We start from the raw sequence: 16,066 nt of genomic DNA on the forward strand, positions 1-16,066 counted from the left end.
TTTCTGGCTGACAAGAGGATAACTCACAATTTTTCGGCCCCCTATACACCACAACAAAATGGGATTGTTGAAAGACAAAGCCGCTCTTTATGTGAGGCAGCCAAAACCATGCTTAGTTTCGCTTCTCTTCCGTTATATTTTTGGGCTGATGCTGTTGCAACCGCATGCTACACTCAGAATCGGTCCCTGGTAAACAAGAGATTCTCAAATACTCCATATGAGATCTTAAACAACCGAAAGCCAAATGTCAAATTTTTCCACATATTCGGTTCAAGGTGCTTTATTTTCAATTCTAAAGAGAACTGAAATAAGTTTGATGCCAAAGCCGATGAGAGAATCTTTCTGGGTTATTCACTAACATCAAAAGCATACAGAGTGTTGAACAAACGCTCCAAACGAATTGAAGAAACCTATTATGTCACCTTCGACGATAATTACATGAAGAAAGTTCAAAGAAGTGAAAGTGACTTAGGAGAAATTTTTCCAGAATCTGGACAAGTCTCGGTTCCAATAGCCAACCTGTTTGAAGAATACATGCAGCTGTTTGATGAGCCAGAGAAAGCGACACACTTAGAAGTGAAAGCAGCAGACAACAAAATTGATAATCTCAAGAAGATTATAGATGAAGCTGCCAAAGAGATGGAAAGTGAACCTGCTAAAGCTAAAGGTGATCCACCATCTACTGACTCAAAGTTTCAGGGGGAGAGTTCAATTGCATCAACAACAAACAATGTATCCATCGAGGGGGAGAATCCCACTCCCACAGAGGATGTATACTTTGATGCTGCCACAGATTACACTTCGCCAGTCGAAGGGGAGAAAGAGAATACAACTGACGAAGGTGATGATGATCAATCAGAATTTGAAGTAGAAGTGAACGTTGAATTAGACCCGACATATGATCCAAATTATCCTTCGTTAGTAAAATGGACCAAGGACCATCCCAAAGCACAGATTATTGGTGAAACTTCAGAAAAAGTTCTTACTCGTTCTCAATTGAAAGCGAAACAAACTGCATTATTCTCTGAAGTTGAATTTTGTATGTTTAATTCTTTTGTTTCCAAGATTGAACCGAAAACTGTAAATGCTGCACTTGATCATTCAGATTGGATCCAAGCAATGCAAGATGAACTTCATGAGTTCGAACGCAACCGAGTTTGGAGGCTGATTCCCACACCAAAGGATGCTTCTGTGGTTGGCTTGAATTGGGTCTTCAGAAATAAGCTGGACAAGGAAGGGAATGTCATTCGCAACAAGGCTCAGCTGGTGGTCAAAGGTTATTGCCAAGAGGAAGGAATAGACTATGAGGAAACCTTTGCTCCTGTAGCTAGGTTGGAATCAGTTAGAATCTTCTTCGCGTATGCTGCTCATAAAAACTTCAAAGTTTTCCGAATGGATGTCAAATGTGCCTTTTTGAATGGAGAATTGGAAGAAACTGTTTATGTTGAGCAACCATCCGGGTTTGTGAACGAGAAATTCCCTGATCATTGCTATTTTTTGGATAAAGCAGTCTATGGATTAAAGCAAGCACCAAGAGCCTGGCATGAAACTTTAACTCGCTTCTTAAAAATGTCAAAATTTAAACAAGGTTCGGTTGATCCAACCTTCTTTCGAAAGAAAGAAGGCGAACATCTTATGATAGTTCAGATTTATGTTGATGATATCATCTTCGGCTCTACGAATCCTAGCTTAACAGCTGAATTCAGGAAGTTGATGGAGACTAAATTTGAAATGAGCGCAATGGGTCCAATTAATTTTTTCCTTGGTTTAAATATTAGACAGGGACCAGAAGGTATATTTATCAACCAGGATGCCTACACAAAGAACTTACTGACGAAATTCGGTATGACGGGTGACTCAAAAGTAAAGGTTCCTATGGCGTTTGGCACTAAGTTAACACCATCTTTGGAAAAACCTGCTGTCGACATAACACTTTATCGTCAAATGATAGGGTCCCTTATGTATCTAACAGCTAGTAGACCAGATATTATATTTTCTGTTTGTTATTGTGCTAGGTTTCAAGCTAATCCGAGAGAACCTCACACGGTGGAAATGAAGAATATATCCCGTTACCTGAAGCGAACCTCATCTCTCGGTCTCTGGTATCCTGCAAGATCCGGATTCTTCATTCAAGCTTTTTCTGATGCTGATCTTGGAGGATGTGGTCTAGACCGAAAGAGCACAACAGGTGGATGCCAATTTCTTGACGGAAAACTTGTCAGCTGGCAGTCCAAAAAGCAAACTTGTGTGTCACTTTCAACAGCTGAAGCTGGTTATATAGCTGCAGCGTCTTGCACTTCTCAAGTAATATGGATTCAAAGTCAACTGAGAGATTATGGGCTGAGTATGAAGAAGATTCCTCTCTATTGTGACTCAGAAAGTGCAATAAGGATTTGTCACAATCCAGTGCAACACTCAAAAACTAAGCACATTGCACTTAGATGTCATTTCATCAAGGATCACGTAGAAGATCAGAACGTGGAAGTACATTTTGTTCGATCCTCTGATCAACTGGATGACATATTCACTAAGGCCTTACCTGAAGCAAGATTCTACAAGGCTTGGGAATGATGGAAGTAGAGTCGGTACCGAATCCTCAAATCTTACACTAAAAATTAGACAGGCAAAATGGAGCGACCGCCCGGTCTATCTCGGCTCTATATTTTTCGGGAACCGAAATGAACCGAACGCTCGGTCTATTTCGGCTCTGGAATTTTATGGAACCGAAATGAACCGAATGCTCGGTCTATTTTGGCTCTGGAATTTTATGGAATCGAAATGAACCGAACGCTCGGTCTATTTCGCTTCATTCAATTAAGATAAGGTTTCGGTTGTATATTCTGTATACTCTTTTCTTTTAACCTCTTTTTGTTTTATTCTTTTTCAGAAAAATTAAAAGTTCCAAAAATATTTTCTCTTTCTGTTTTTCTTAATTTTCAGAAAACTTCGAAAATCCAACATTTGTTTTGTTTTGTTTTCATGGTGTGTTTTTTTGCTCTTTCTTTTCATTAGGTCACAAGTGTACCAATACAACAAAATTTGGGGCTGAGGTAGGTACAATCTTTTACATAAGAACTAGTTAACGGTCCCTAGAAGCATGCTGCTGTATGTTAACCAAAGCCTCTACGACTTAGAGCAAGGCCTTAATGATTCGATCTATACCTATCTTTTCTTCCCAATCAGGCCGTTAAAATCAACTTGGTCTAGAGATACCTTACGCTTCTCATCTGAGTTAAGAGTTTTTCTGCTCAGTCACGTCTTTATAGCAGAAGGCACTTTCGGTTCTTTAGCCATCCTCTTTAAATTCTCCATCAACTTTCGGTTCACCACTGTAACCCTTGAGACTCTCGGTTGTAACCACTGAGGTTTATGGTTGCATAAAATCTATGTTTGTGATCTTAAATGCATATACCACATGCTGAGTGAAACCCAAAATTCAACACCTATAATGAATTGATGATGAATTATTATATTCATGATCTTACTTGACATCTCTTTTTTTTGGGTGATCTTTTATGAATTTGTCTAACACCAAGGCTTTTCTTCCCCTAAAGATCCAGTTTATTTTTGTTTTTGAGATTTCAATAACTTCTTTAGTCATTATTAAATATATCCTACCTACTTGTTCAACAGACCACATCGGTCTCACAAGTACGTTATCCAATGTTCGGTCTTACATTAAGAATCGACGTTTGGTTAAAGTTAACCCACCTTAAGCCTATGACTTAAGAAGAAGCCTTTCAATGTTTCTTTACAAACACTTGATCGTATTTTTCGAGAAACTACACAGGCACTTCAAGTCTATCTTGACTTTGAAGGAAGCGATTCTTGCCCGGAATCACCTGATTTCTGTCTTATAATGAGACATCACTCACATCCCATACACATTTGCTTTATTTCTTTATCGTTTGTCACTCTATTGCACGAAAATTTTATTTTCCAAAATTCTAGTTGCTGTTGGTTTAAGTCTTCTTTAAACGGGGGCAATCATATTTCTTGAAGTAACACTAAATTTCAAACGACGATTGAGGACAAGATTTTGGACGGGTGAATTTAAACGGTTTCTATACCCACGCGTGCTGACGTCTACCTGCGAGTATCCAACCTGTCATATCGCACTTTTTCAGGCGACGTTTTAGTGATCACGTCATTATCGTCATGATTTTTCTCTCTCCAGGCAATGGTATATAAAGGGGTTCTACTTTTATTTGTCTTTTACTAGCAACAAATTCTATCAAAATTACAAGGCAAGTTTCAACTGTTCATCTTCCTTCTTCGATCAACAATGGCGACTTCTTCATCCGTTCACGATCAGACTGCTTCGTCTACATTACTTTCATTCAAGCCTAATCAAAATATGATCATCGAACTTAACCCGTTCTTGTATGATTCGTATATGCTTCACGTCGTTGAGTGTTTGAAGTATTCACCGCTCGTTTTAGCCCTAACACAAGTTGAAGCTGTTCCGATGTCACTCTTATCACAGGTCTACTCTACAGCAACATACGACAAGAACAAAGAACACATTTACTTTCAGATACACGATAAAAAGGCGTCTATTTCAAAGGGGAGGTTTTGTTCATTGATGCATCTTGCTGTGGATTCCTCAGTTATCTCGCCAGACTTTATCACGACTACTCAATTATTCTCGATGCTTTACGAGATGGGTTATACGGATATGCTGACTACAGTTACCAAGGTTAAGAAGTCTTGTTTGCCGTCTCAGTGGAATGGGTTGCTTACTCTTATCATCAAGAGCTTGACAGAAAGGAGTGGTGGATCAGATGGCACCAGCAAGGGTTTTCTAACCCTTCTCTACGGCCTTTACAATGGCATAAGTCTTGATTATGGGACGATTATCTTGTATTAGGTGGTGCAGAGCCTCAATACTTCTACGAGGCATTTAGAAATTTCATGTGGACGTTTCTGGACTCTCATTACAAGGAGAGCAATTGACACTTTGGCCATTCCAGTTATGAAGGATGCCTTGGTCGCTTCCATTGCTACGTTTCACACGAAGAAGATCATCATCTCTGATCCAGTCAAGTTCCCTCACAATGGCTCCATTCCTGAATCCATGTATCGCTATGTCACAACCGAAAGTCATGTTATGGCAGATTACAGAAAGCTTCCTCCTAAGGAATTGAGGGTTCTTACTCCAGAATAGAAGGCTGCCCTGGAATTTGTTGACAAGCCTAGCAACAGAGGGAAACGTGATACAAAGAAAGAGTCAACAGAGGAGGACACGTCTAAGGCTTCTAAGTCAGGGAAGCGAAAGTCTGATAAAGGAGATTCTTCTAAGCACAAGAAGATTAAAAAGATGGCACAGAGATCCAAGAGTCCCACTCCTACCGACTCAGAAAATGATAAAGAGGATGAAGAAAAGGAGAGTCATCATGAATCACCGAGAGGTAATACTCCTCCCAGATCCCCAACTCCAACCGAACCTGTTCATGACAAAATTCCTACCCCACCTCCATCACCGCAACAGAAAATTCCAGTTTCGGTTGCTCCTATTCCTCCACCTTCCACATCACAACTCACAACTCCTTTACCACCACCACCACCAGCTTCTTCTACTCCTATTTCTACAACTCTATTACCACCTCCTATAATTTCCCAAACTACCACCACTATGATTCCTGAACCGAAAGTAGGAGTCAATGTATCTGATACAGGGGCGACTACTGAAACTGAATCTCCGGTTATCTCTAAACCCCTTTCACCCACAAACTCAACCGATTCTGGTGCTACTCTCGGTGGTGAGAATGATGAGTATGACTCTACATACTTTAGTCCATATCGCCTTCCAAATGATGAGGATGATGATGCTCCTATCACTAGCCAATATTTACAGAGCATTAATGAGAAACTTGATCGATTGCTTGCAGACAGTAAAGCCTATAGTGGTGTGGTCCTCAAAGCCTTTTTGGAAACTGCTCTATGGAACAATATACAGAGTCTATTGAAAAATCCACAAAAGCTGTTGATGCTTCTACTTCCTCCTGCCAAAAAGCCTCAACTGATGTTACTGAGATTGTTTGAACAACTCAGATTTTTCTTGAGTCTCTGAAAGGGCATGCCGACAAAAATGCAGCCAAGGTACAAGCCTCTGTGGATTCACTTTCTAAGTCCCTTCAAGAAGAAAGCACTAAGTTTGAAGCTGTTCGTTCTTCCATCCAAAGAGATCACACTTCACTTCTTAGTTCTATGTCTTCTCAGTTGGAATGTCTTCATGCTGATCTTGCTAAAGAACGTGCTTTAAAGGAAGAACTTGCCAGTCAATCAACTCAACTTGAAGTTCAGAATGTTCAACTCGCTCATGCTGAAAAGGAAATTGGTTTGTTGAAGACTCAAAGAGCTGTTTTTCACAGTTGTGCAGGGGATTTTAAGGATATGCTCATCAACATTCTTGGTGCTCATGATCCTATTCTAACTTTGACCATTCGGAATCATCTCACCATGAAACTGACTCTTGCCATTTCCATGTTACATGAAATGATGGGTGTTTCGGAGGGATTCCGACCTCCAAAACAAGGGGGAGAAGGTTCTCAACTGAAAGTGATTGTGAAAACAGAAACTACACAACCGAAAGTCAAAGTCACCACCAAACTGATGGATAATGTAGCTTCAAGTTATGGTACACACGAAATGCAAAAGGAGACCATTGATGATAGTGATAATGATGTTCATGAAACTATTGCTGAGGCTATCAAGAGAAAGAAGAGGAACCGAGAGTTGGATGATACTCTCAAAGTTGCAAAGGAAGCAGAGGAGAGGGAAAGGAGAAACAAGGAAGAAGAAGAAGCCTTGAACTGTAAGAAGGCCTTGTTTCCCTTATGGAACAGAAAGGCACTTATCAATCAAGCTATAGAGTTTCCAAGTATTTATTGGTTGGAACCTGTTGCTTCGTTTGACTGTGATAACTCGAAGGACTCGTAGTTCAATATGCTGATAACAAGAAAAGCATTCACGTTTCACTGCTTTGACTCGGTTGCTGAGGTTCCTTTTCCTCATCCGAAGGTTGACCGAGAGCTGATTGACTTCTATTTATAGTATGGCCAACCTCAGTATCTAACATGGAGTGCCCAGAAAATTGGGATTGTTAAGGTGCTTAAACCCTCACTTGCTGGGAGATTTGTCAATGTCAATTTCAAAATCACTCGAGGTTCTGCAAACTCAGTGTCGGCTATCTCTATAGTAGACCTTCCTAGTCTGAATCCTCATGATTGGATTTTTCTATACAACATTCTGCTCACTAATACGAAGGAAGAAGAGCCTATTCTAGAACACTTGAAAAGAATGTTGGCCTCCTACATCTATGAAGTTGCTACTATGGATCAGGAGATTGCGAAGGTTATGAACAAGAAGCCTACTGTGAAGCCTACACCGAAACCAGGAGATGTAGATAAGATGAAGATAGGCCAGATCGATTCAACACATCTGACTGTGATGTTTACCAAAGGCGAAGCTCACAGATTTTTATTCGCTCTTGTGGATAAACACTTGTTTTCTACCGACTTCTTAGAGCACATCATCAATATAATTCATCGATGCAAGCAGAACTCAGAGGCAGACAAGAAAATTTTTACAGACATGCTTCGGTGGTACATTACATTTTGCTATCATCTTTTGGCCATCATATCGAAGGTGTTCAAGACTGTGAAGAAGACTTCTGTTGCTAAACATAATTGAGGTTTCGGCTCCAAAGACGCAAAGGGGGAGATTGTTGAGTCTATTTGTGTTGCGTCATGAGCCTCATGTTTTGTATCCGGATTGGTCCTGTCCATCCGTGACTATCTAGTAGGGTTATAGTATTAATATGCATGCATGTATGCATATTACGCTGTTAATTATTACGTTCATTATTTTGTAACCCTAAACATCTTTGCAGTCGAAGTTCTTAATTGAGCTCTTCTGAGGTGTTGAAGTATTAATCATTCAACACATTCAAAGCCATACTCGTGTTCTTATTTACTTTCATAATTGTTTGCTTGCATAGAATCTAACGATCCTTAAAGAACTTTTGTTCTAACAATATATATATATATATATATATATATATATATATATATATATATATATATATATATTATTAACTTATAATATTATAAAGTATAAGGGTTGAATTTTAACTTTTAAAATTCTAAGGGCTAAACTTGGAATTAAAGTATTCATAAGAGAAAACTTTTCAAATTCCAAAACTTGAGGGCAAGTTTTGAAAATATTTAAAACTAATTAATTCCATCACTTATGTGTTTAAAGTAGTTTTAATTAAAAAACTCTTCAAGTTCCATAACTTGAGGACAAGTTATGGAAGACTTTAAACTAATTAAGAAAGTGACTCTTCATAATTCATAACTTATGGAAGCTTTATGAGTTTAACTAAGGTTACACATATTTTATTTAATGAAGAGACTCTTGAACCTCCACAACTTGAGGACAAGTTATGGAGTCATAAAACCATTTAATGAGACCAAGACTCTTCATTTTGTAACCTATGTCAATTTTTTATGAGTTTTAAGAAACTTAAATATGACTTTTCATGTAACTTGAGGACAAGTTACACAAACACATTTTAGAATCAACATTTAGATTAAAATGGATTGAAAACAACTATTCAATTAACTTTTTCTAATAATCTAAGAAACTCATATGAACAAGATAATTGGAATCAAACTTTTTCATGTAATTAGCATAACACTTAAACTAATACAAAACATGAATCTATTGATTATTATCTTGGAAATTGGATTAGTATGAACATTACCACATCAAAAAACAAGTTTATAAGTCCAAAAACATCTTAGGGTAATGTTCCTAGTCCAATTCCAGCCAAAAAAGTTGAATATATGCTGTCTGGGGGTCCAACTCGTCGAGTGCATGAACCAACTCGGCGAGTTGGATCGTTTTGAAAATTTTTAAGGCATGGACTCGTCAAGTCCCCTGATGGACTCACCGAGTCCGTTGTCCAGACAACAAAAAACGTCGATTTTTAAGCAGTTTTTGCAAGTGTTACAAGAAAACAAGCCTAGGCTCTGATACCACTATTGGGTTTTGAGCATTCTAACACTCCTATGGTGTACATGCAACCCTATAAACCTTGGATCTATGTTTTCTCTATTATACATGCAAATAAAAACTTTCCAAGGCTTTAATCCTAACTAGCATACTATGAGGCAACTATACTACAAAGACTAGTTAGATGACATACCTTTTGGTGTAGCTTGATGTATTCAATCTTTAAGAGCTTAGCCCCAATAGTGTGGAAGCCTCAAGTGGAATCACAATTCACCAAAACACATTGGAAAACTTTGAGAATAAGAATACTTTGGTTCTCTCTAGTGAAATTGGCTAGCCCTCTTAGTGTACCCGCACTTGTGCCAATTTCACCAAGGACATCTTTATATAATGTGGAGACTAGAGTTAAACCCATGACCTTTCATTTCATATGATCCATGGGTTAAACACTCCATGGACTATCCATGAAAGTTTAGCCCAACCTAAATGAAGATGGCCCATCACACACATATATATAAGAGTCCATATTTAATTAGTTCATTTTGATCACTTAATTAATTCTAAATTAATTCTTGATCAATACTAATTAAATAATATGATTCCATATTAATATATTAGAACTTATAATATATTAATATAATCATAAATATACTATTCTAAAAAGATTATCCATATAAATTGTGCCAGTGAAGTGCAAACCAAATGGACCATGCCGGGTCGGGTCAAGTACATACCAAATATAGTTATGGACTTAGACATTAATCCAACAAAAGCCTCAAGCTTTATGAAGCTTTGGCCCTCCTCGATGTTTTAAACCTCCTTCTAAGGCTAGTTTTGAGTGTTTTAACTTCTTGGAGCCTTGCATGCACGTAAAGTTAGCAACTTTATGTTGAAACTACACCCTAGGAGCCTAGATCTACAGTTTGGAGCCTTGCTTTTGCTTAAAAGCGTCTGAATGAGGAAAGGACTGAAGGGGCTCAACGAATTGCATAGTCAACTCGACGAGTCGGATGAGGGTTTCCTATTTGTTGGTTTCTGCATGAACTCGGCGAGTTAACTCGATGACTTGGTTAGGGTTTTCCCAACATTTGGACACTACATGGACTCGACGAGTTGTCTGGAAACTCGGCGAATCGACTGGGGTTCTCGCGACTTTCTGAGTTCTAAAGGATCTCGACGAGTCTATAAGCTGCACTCGACGAGTTAAGTCAACAGAGACTGTTGACCTTAACCTTCGACTTTGACTTTTACTAAGGGTTGACCAATTTGACTTCTGAGGGTATTTTAGGTAATTTGAGAATTTATGGAATGGGATCATTGGTGGTTGTAGGTGTTGGTGTTTGGATCCGTGTTCCAGGAGTTTGATATTTTATTTACGATGGACATTGTGAGGTGAGTTGTCCTCACTATACTAACCAGGTCAAAGGCACCAATGTCGGCCCTTTTGGATTTTTATCCGATTATTGCATGATGATATGCTCAGTGACCTGTTAGGTCGGTAATCCTGGTATATAGCATGATGCTATGTTTAGTGACATGTTAGGTTGGTATCCTGGTATATAGGATGATGCTATGATTAGTGACCTGTTAGACCGGTCTGATTGTTTATACATGCTAGCTAGGATTTGATTTATACATGTATTGATTGTATGTTTAGGGTTGGGTTGAGGCGGACCTGCTTTGTGCTAAAGGCCAACATACCCAGGGCGACCCGGATAGTCTGCTGGCCCAATAGGGCATATCAATCAGTCTGAAGGCCTGGAGAATGGTCCAAACAGTCTGAAGGCCCGATAGGGCGGACCAAACATGCTGAAGGTTTTGAGAGTGGGCCGGATAGACTGAAGGCCCGGTGCGGGGGGTGGGGGGAGGGGGTCCGGTCATACTGTAGACTCCATATGCATGTTGTTTTCTTTGTTATGGTTATGGTTTGTATAGCGTTGGTATTTTGGGGGAACTCACTAAGCTTTGAGATTACAGTTTTGGATTTTGTTTAAGGTACTTCGGATGATCACGGGAAGGCGAAGGCGTGATCGTGCACCTTCTCACATTTTTATGATTTGATTTATGGGATACTCTGATATGAAACAATTTTGAAAACATTTTGTAATAATAATGGTTTTTGAATGTTTGAAAAAGTTGTTAATTGGCTTGAATTTTATGGATGTTACAAGTTGGTATCAGAGCCTTGGTTTGAGTGAATTGGAAGAACACTCGTGTGAATCCAATATCAAACCAAGGAAAATATTTTCAAATGGTTTTCAAAATACTAAAGGAGGATGCAGAGTGTACGATCAGCTGGAGCTAGTAAGTAGACCCCAAAATGCGATACAGATATTTGATATTATGATATGTTAGAACAGCATGCTAGTGCTAGCCTAGGGATCTTCAGGAATTGCATGATAGAATTGCTTGATCGTATGATGCCTGATAGCCTAGGGTTTCCTTATATGAAATTTACTTCATCACTGTAGTTGCTTAGTGTATGCATCATAGTTGTACATAATTAACATCTAATAGTCTGAGAATGTTTGGTTTGGCCTTATTTCCTGTTATTTTTTGATGAAGGGCTTAGGGTAGGATCGAATATTCGAATGTCTATAGGGTCCAGCGTTATGTATGACTAGCATACACGAGTGCTGCAGGGTTTGTGGAAGTTTCATGGGTGAGTTATGCGGGATTAGTTAGCCAGTTATGAGATATTATCCTTCCTCTAGGAATGACGATTGAGCGTTCGCCATGCATATGTATATTGTTAGGGCGTTGTGATGATACTTGAGACAAATATGGGTAGGTGTGGAAGGTAGTATGGGGAGGTACTACTGAAAGCACAGGACCCATACGTGTAGCAAGGAAGTCACAACCCTTAGGGATTTGTTGGGAGTTTGTTCCCGGATTATTATATGAAATGTCTAACATCTTCAGCATGGTGGTTACTAGACGATTTGTGACTGGATCCCGATCAGGATCAGGAGATGGCGGTCAGGAGAGACCAGCAGAGCCCGGGGTCATTGGTCAGATGAGGTCGGATGAGTTGGACGCTAGGATTCAAGAGATCCGGCATGATGAGATTGCTACTCTATTCCGGGCACAGTTACCGAAGGTTTTTGGGTCTATCAAGACCATTATGGTGGAGTATTTCGATGATCGCTATGCAGCCCTCGCTGAGATGGCTGTCGCTGCAGCTGTAGCCGTCACTGGTAATGGGACCAGTCGGGCTTTTTGGTACTGGTACTTTGATAACACAAAGCCCCCTACTTTCGATGGGGTTCAGGACCCGATCACTGCCATGAGGTGGCAATCTGATGTGGAAGGCTGTTTCTTCATGTGTTCATGCCCTGTTGACTAGAGGGTCAGGTGCGCGCTGAACCTACTGAGGTCTGGGCGAAACATTAGTGGAGACTGATGATTGGGTCATATTCTGAGGAGGAGAGAGTTGCGGTTACATGGGATCAGTTCTAGGAGATGTTCCGCACTCGTTACATTCCGCAGGTTGAGCGGGAGAGACTGGCACATGAGTTCTTGGATTTGAGACAGGGTACTAAGCGGGGATGGAGATCACCCGCATGTTTACTTAGAGGGCGATGTTTTGCCCGGAGTTTGCTTCTGAGTAGGCTCAGATGACACGTTATCTGAGCATGCTCAACACTGACATTTGTCAGTTTGTTACCACCCAACATTTTGATACATTGTTGGAGTTACAGGAGGTCTCTAGGTTGCGTGAACTGGAGATTGAGTTACAGTTGTAGGAACAGAGACAGGCCCCGACGCAGTCACAGCTTGCGCCAAAGCGGCCCAAGACTGCTGATTCTAGGTCTGAGGGCCAACGTGGCCGCACTTGTGGGAAGTGCAGGAAGGGTCATTCGGGAGTTTGTAGATCTGGTAGCGCATGCTGAAAATGCGAAAAGGAGGGGCATTTTGAGAGGGATTGTCGCCAGCCAGCCCCGGTTCAGGATACGAGGATCTGCTATCACTGCGATCAGGTTGGTCACGTAACGACCAACTATCCACAGCTCACTGCCAGGCCGGTGCAGGCTCCAACATTGGCTATGCTAAGGATTACTGATGGGAGTTAGGGTAGAGCAGAGCCCCCGAGGGCTCAGGGATGCACTTTCCATCTTACAACTGAGGAGGCCAGGACAACACCAGATATGGTTGCTGGTATGTTTCTATCCCTTATCTTGTTGACTATATTTTTTGTATGCTTATACGTGTGTTGTACCTATGATTAGGTACATTGTTAGTGAACTCCTTACCTGCTTTGGTATTATTCGAATTGGGGGTGAGTTGGTCGTTTGTCTCTCGATCGTTTAATAGGGAGTTCGGTTTGCCTGTAGGAGAGCTAGAGTGTCCATTGTGAGTCTCTATCACCGATAAACACAAGATTTCTGCTTCTTCGGTCTATCAGAGTTGCGTTCTGGAGATCTTCGGGGTATCCTTTCCGATAGTCTTGATACGGATTCCCATGGGGGATGTATGTGTGATTGTAGGTATTGACTGGTTGAGTTGCTTTGGTGCCATGATCGACTGCGAGGGTCAGCGGGTGGTAGTTCGAACCCCAAGTGGGGGAGAAATGGTTATCTACAGTGAGGGCACCAGAATGGGTTCAGGGTTTTGCTTAGCTGCTAGGGCTTGGCAGTATATTCAGCACGAGTGTGTGTTATTTAGCATATGTGGTGGATACGCGAGTCAGGGATCAGGTTTCAATTTCGGATGTTTCGGTCGTCAGAGAGTTCGTTGATGTGTTTCTAGTGGAGTTACCCGGAGTGCCTCTGGAGAGGCAGGTCGAGTTCAGGATCGACCTAGTGCCAGGTGCGGCCCCTATCACCAAGGCGCTATGCTGATTAGAACCAACAGAGATGCAGGAGCTGTCATCACAACTAAAGGAACTGTTGAGCAGTCAGTTCATCAGTCCGAGCAGTTCTCCGTGGGGAGCACTGATTCTCTTCATCGGGAAGAAGGATTGTTCGCATTGGATGTGCATTGATTACTGGGAGTTGAACAAGTTAATGGTGAAGAACAGTTATCCACTCCTGAGGATAGAAGATCTTTTTGATTAGTTACAGGGAGAATCTTGGTTCTTTAAGTTAGACCTGAGGTCCGGATACCATCAGGTCAGGGTTAGGGAGGAGGACGTGGAGAAGACCGTGTTCTGGACTCGTTATGGACATTACAAGTTCGTGGTGATGCTGTTTGGGCTCACTAACGCGCCAGAAGTATTTATGGACCTGATGAATCGGTTATGTCGAACGAGGCTTGATCGCTCAGTCATTGTGTTTATAGATGACATCTTGGTGTAATCCAAGACCAAGGAGCAGCATAAGGAGCATCTCTGCATGCTATTGGGAGTTCTGAGGTGAGAACGACTTTATGCCAAATTCTCAAAGTGCGAGTTTTGGTTACAAGACGTAAACCAAGAGGGGATTTTGGTCGACCCGGCCAAGATTGAGGCGGTTATGCACTGGGAGGTTCCGAAATCTCCCTCGAATACCAAGAGCTTTTTGGGATTGGTAGGGTACTACCAGAGATTCATATAGGATTTCACCAAGATTGCGGTACCCCTCACTCATCTGACGAGGAAGGGGGTGGATTTCTGGTGGGTCCCTGAGCAACAAACTACATTCGAGACTCCGGGACAGCGACTCTGCGAGGCGCAATGTTGACGCTCCCTGAGGGAGTCGAGGATTTTGTAGTATTTTGTGATGCATCGATCACCGGGTTAGGAGAAGTCCTTATACATAGGGGACGTGTTATAGCCTATGCATCACGGAAGTTGAAGCCACACGAGACGAGATACCCCAGTCATGATCTGGAGTTGGGAGCGGTGGTATTCACTCTCAAGATTTGGAGACATAACCTCTATGGGGTCCACTGTACTATATACACAGACCACAAGTGTCTGAGGCACATCATGGATTAGTCAAACCTGAACATGAGACAACGCAGCTGGTTTGACGTAGTCAAGGATTATGAATGCGAGATCCTTTACCATCCCAGTAAAGTGAATGTGGTTGTGGACGCCCTGAGTCGCAAGTTATCAGGATCTTCTACTCCAGCTACATGTATGAGGATATTCATGGATTCTACACTTGTGAGCTTGATTAGGGAAGCTTAGGCTGAGGGTATGTGACAGGAGAACTGGAAGCTTGAGAGGATCAGGGGCGAGAACACCCAGTTTGTGCAGGATAGCTAGGGATTGTTGACTCGTTGTGGTCAGGTCTGGGTTCCGTTGTCTGGTGGGTTAGAGAGATTGTATTAGAGGAGGCTCATAAGTCTCGCTTCTCTATTCACATGGGGACCACCAAGATGTACCAGGATCTACGACTGAGTTACTGGTGGCCATGCATGAAGAGGGTGATCGCATGGTACGTTGAGAGGTGCTTGACCTGGCGGATGGTGAAGGCCGAGTACTAGTGACCGCATGGAAAAATGCAGCCTTCGGAGATTCCCATATGGAAATGGGAGCAGATCATGATGGATTTCATCACCAAGCTACTGAGGAAGGCTAGGGGTTTCGATGCTATTTGGGTCATTTTGGATCAATTGACCAAGAGCGCCCATTTTCAAGCAATACGGAAGAGTTCGTCAGCCGAGAAGTTGGCCGAAATATATATCCTCAAGATCATTGCTCGCCACAAGGTACTGATCTCTATTTTCTCAAACCGTAATGTTCGATTTACCTCCCGTTTCTGGCAGAAGTTCCACAAGGAACTGGGCACGCGTCTGCACTTCAGCAAAACCTATCATCCACAAATAGACGGCTAGAGTGAGCGAACCATACAAACTCTCGTGGATATGCTAAGAGCCTACGTCATTGACTTTGGTGGGAGTTGGGACTCCTACCTACCCATTGCAGAGTTTTCCTACAACAATAGTTTTCGTTCCAGTATTGGTGCTCCACCATTTTGAGTTGTTGTATGGACGAAGATGTCGCACTCGAGTCTGTTGGGGTGAGGTTGGTCACAGAGTGATGGGATAGAAAGAGGTAGTTCTGCAGACTACCGAGAGGATTTAGCAGATCAGACAACATATGCAGACTGCTCAGAGT

Source organism: Lactuca saligna, chromosome 4, assembly GCF_052625555.1.
Source record: "Lactuca saligna cultivar CGN05327 chromosome 4, ASM5262555v1, whole genome shotgun sequence".
NCBI lineage: Eukaryota > Viridiplantae > Streptophyta > Magnoliopsida > Asterales > Asteraceae > Lactuca > Lactuca saligna.